Source organism: Miniopterus schreibersii (genome assembly GCF_964146895.1).
Source record: "Miniopterus schreibersii genome assembly, chromosome: 9".
NCBI classification, from domain to species: Eukaryota; Metazoa; Chordata; class Mammalia; order Chiroptera; family Miniopteridae; genus Miniopterus; species Miniopterus schreibersii.
This window is the reverse complement of record NC_138118.1, coordinates 52305385-52309743: the sequence shown is the minus strand read 5'-3', so window position 1 is coordinate 52309743 and position 4359 is coordinate 52305385. Positions and strand designations below refer to the sequence as shown.

General features: G+C 38.2%; 1 pseudogene across 1 annotated transcript; it reads left to right on the top strand.

Moving 5' to 3' along the window:
* The first annotated feature begins 310 nt into the window (after window positions 1-310).
* On the top strand, window positions 311-3905 carry LOC308561612 (heterogeneous nuclear ribonucleoprotein A1 pseudogene; annotated as a pseudogene). The gene is made up of 2 exons: window positions 311-451; window positions 2958-3905. The product of its transcript is annotated as a heterogeneous nuclear ribonucleoprotein A1 pseudogene (transcript).
* The last annotated feature ends 454 nt before the right edge of the window (window positions 3906-4359 follow it).

Here is a 4359-nt window from a genome sequence, read left to right as displayed (position 1 = left end):
GTTTATGATTCCATTATTTGAACCATTTGTGAAATCCTAGCCCTTCAATTGCTTTCCAGTGCTTGTCTCCTGTTAAGTCCCAGAGGTATATTTTCCTCCCAGGCACCAGCCCACTTAAAGCAAAGCCGTCATGGGAGTTGCCAACTCATCAAAAGCAGGGTCTAGTCCAGCATTAACCTAATTATACGCTGCAACCACTTTTCTTATGCATCTGGGAGTAACTCCTTGGCTTCCAGCCAGCAGTTCAGGGATTTGATTTTCAAGTGACATAGCCAGTTACTTTAAAATGTTTACTTCCTGAACGCCGGAGATGGCATGTCATCATCACAAAGGGGCAAATTCACAATTGGATCAAAAGCCTCTGCTCATATTCGCCAGCGTGGCTTTGCCAGTGGCCAGAGAGGCCCGATCTCTGGTTTCTCTGGACTCATATTTTCTGAGTAATGATGCGGTATCGTTCATTACAACTCACTCTGAGATGATGAAGTCGTTATGTGTGCCTTGCCTTTTCTTCACAGAGCATTGGTTAACATTTTTTTAAGGAAAATTTTATATAAATCTTTGAGATTTCTGGCACAGAAATTAGGCAGACATCTGGAAAAGAAGCGGCATCGCCTATCTCCATCCAAAATGTATTTTGTTTCATGTCTATACATTTTTTAAAAGACAATATACAAATTCCTTAGCCATGAGCCTTTCTGGAGCAAAAGTCTCTGAATAGTCCATGGGTTATCTTCTGCATCTTAGAAAAAGAACTCTATGCGTTTCTTCCATCCCTACATTTCAGGGGGGCTACAGTGTGGCGTAGAGCTCACATGTACTAAATCAATAGCATTTACTGTTGGCAGAAAAATATAATCTGCACCCAGTAAGTAGAAACATAAATACAACCTCACAAGGAAGTTAGTCAATAACTGCATTTCTTCTCCATCTGTTGCTGCTGAGTTTGGCTAGTTTCCCCTTGTGGTGGTTTGTAGTATCTGTCTTTCGATATGTTCTCCTTGGTAGAGGCTTTATGGGATGGTTTCCTGAGCTGTTATAAGACTCTTTTCCACACTCATTGAGTGGCTGCCTTGATTGATCTTAACAGCACCTTTGAAAATTCTGGTGGAAATCTTTTCTTAGTTGAGGTTTTTAGATATTGGCTATAGAACTAAATAAGGAGTTCCATATATCAAAGTAGTGTGTTTGGAAGGGTGCCCAGAGTAAAGAAAACATTAATAGGCATAAAAAGCTAGCATATGGATACTATAAGAAGTATGATGGAAAATGTCCAAATAAAGTAGTGGAACCTTCCAATCAAAGAGTGTGAGGGGCAGTAAGGAAAATATGTTCTCTCTTATGTTTCTGCCAAAATGTAAGGACAATACAACCTATAGAGCAAATTCAGCAGATGCTGGAAACTGAAAAAAAGAACACTAGTTGCATCCAGCTTAGTTTAAAATAACATAATACTTATGTCTGAATTTGATTGCAATTATATTCTATTATTTGATCTATTTTATTATGTTATTTTATCTATGTAGTTTGGTCTAAGATCACCTTAAATTAATATAGTTAGATTGTACTAAATTGTCCTCACAGAAATAATGAAATAGTATCATTTTCTTAGAAAGACCAACCTAAAAAAGATCTATAATACTTCCTGAACTCAGTCACTCGGTAATTGTCTTTAAGTTCCTATTATGCATCTAGATATAAATGAAGCATATAAGTGTGGAATACAGCATAATTGCATCTTTTAAAGAGTTTAAAGGTTAGTTAAAAATAGCAGGCTATTCAAGTTCTTTGCCCACTCTAGGGCAGTTATATCAAGGTTTTTGATTATAAAGATTTTTTTTGTTCCCAAATTCTAAGGAATATTTTATTTGGAACCCTGAATATAAATGCTAAATTAATTATTTTTATTTGAGACACCTAGCTTTTAGGTAAAGTTTGTCATGTATTTTATAAGATTTAAAGATCCTTTAGATGGTAAGAAATAACCTAATAACACCAGATAGATGAAAGGTAGAACTTTTTGTTACTTATAGCTCCAAACTAGAGAAGGCTTCCAGGCAGGGCCACACTGGATTTTTGCATCCAGGGACATGGTAACAGAAGCTGGAGCTGATTAGGGCTGATGCATAGTGGCCTAGAGTGTGAGTGCCCAATAAGGAAAGTTAGTTGGGTGTGTACTGATTAGCTGCTCAAGAAGAGAAACTGGTTGACCTCTGCTCAGGATCTCAAAACTGGGTCAACACAGCATTTTTAAAAAATCACAAAAAAATATATTATATGATACAGATCCAAACTGTGAAAATATTCTTTATAATTCATTCATACTTTCAATAAATAGTTAATGAACACACATTAGGTGTTGACTCCAAGATGGAAATTGAGAAAATAAGAATGAACAAGAAGATTCATCTTTGGTGGGAAACAAGAGAAATTATGACAATTTAATTATAAATCTAAGAGAGTCACATAACATAACTTGCCACTGAAACCCAAGCATAGGTGTTACTTCTATAGTCCAGACCACTCAAGGAAAGTTTTTAGACATAGGATGTATCATGAACAAAGATTTAAAAAGCTAGATATAATTTAATGAGCAGCAATCTTAGAAAAAACCCTAGTACAAGTTCACTGTATAAATAAAACAAAAAAGTTCCAGAAAGATAGAGACTTGGTTCATGGCACAGATAGTATGGGAAATAGCCTACAATACCTTCCACACCCAGTATTCACCTATCTTTTCCCTTCTATGGTCATCAACATCAACTTTGTTTAATTGCAAATGCAATGTATTTGACTGTCTGAACATGATATGTAAACATTATAAGAATCTGCACAGAAGGACCTATAATAATGAAGAGGTTTAGAATTACATCTTTTTATGAACACATTTTAAAATGTGTTCATTTGAAAAGAACGGAATTCTTTTTTCTGCATCATTAAAGTCTCCCCTCCCACAGTCATCACGTCTAAGTCAGTCTCCCAAAGAGCAGGAACAGCTGTGGAAGCTCTTTATAGGAGGTTTGAGCTTTGAAACACCTGGTGAGAGTCTGAGGAGCCATGGTGAGCCATGGGGAATGCTCACAGACCGTGCGCTCCAGACGCTTTGGGATTGTCACAATGACACTGCAGAGGAGGTGGATGCCACCATGAATACAAGGCCGCACAAGGTGGATGGAAGAGTTATGGAGCCAGAGAGGGCTGGCTCAAGAGAAGATTCTGAAAGACATGGTGCCCACTTAACTGTGAAAAAGATTTTTGTTGGTGGTATCAGCTGAAGAACATCACCTAAAAAATTATTTTGAACAATATGGGAAAGTTGAAGTGATTGAAATCATGACTGACCAAGGCAGTAGCAAGAAGAGAGGCTTTGCTTTTGCAACATTTGATGACCATGACTCTGTAGACAAGATTGTCATTCAGAAATACCATCCTGTGAATGGCCACAACTGTGAGGTAAGGAAAGCCCTATCTAAGCAAGAGATGGCTAGTGCTTCATCCAGCCAAAGTGGTTCTGAAAATGTTGGTGGTGGTTGGGCAAGTGGTTTTGGTGGGAATGACACTTTGGTTGTGGAGCAAACTTCAGTGGTTGAGGAGGCTTTGGTGGCAGCTGTGGTGATGGCTATGGTGGCAGTGGGGATGGCTGTAATGGATTTGGTAATGATGGAAGCAATTTTGGAGGTGGCAGAAGCTACAATGATTTTGGCAATTACAACAATCAGCCTTTCCAATTTTGAACCCGTGAAAGGAGGAAACTTTGGAGGCAGAAGCTTTGGCCCCTACGGTGGTGGAGGCCATTTCTTTGCCAAACCACAAAACCAACGTGGCTATGGCTGTTCCAGCAGTAGCAGTAGCTATGGTAGCAGCAGAAGGTTTTAATTACTGCCAGGAAACAAAGCTTAGCAAGAGGGAAGAGCCAGAAAAGTGGCAGGAAAGCTACAGGTTACAACAGATTTGTGAACTCAGCCAAGCACAGTGGTAGCAGGGCCTACCTGCTACAAAGAAGACGTGTTTTAGACAATGCTCATGTGAATGGGCAGAAAAGTCGAGTACTGTATTTGTGAGTAACTGTGTAACAGATTATTTTCATTTCTGTTCTGTGGAAAGTGTAAAGCATTCCAATAAAAGGTTTTAATGTTGGGTTTTTTTACACTTATGCTGTTGATTGCCAAAAGTAATAGTCTGAGCATGATGCTGAATAAATATGTCTTTTAAAAAATAATAATAAATAAATAAAAGAATGAAATTATTTTTCATTGAACAAGTGAATACCTGGGCCCTCTACTGGTCTGGGAACCTTAGACCTGAGCTTTATGGTGGCTATAAGTGGTGTTGATCTTTGTATGAGAGCATAAAGCAATG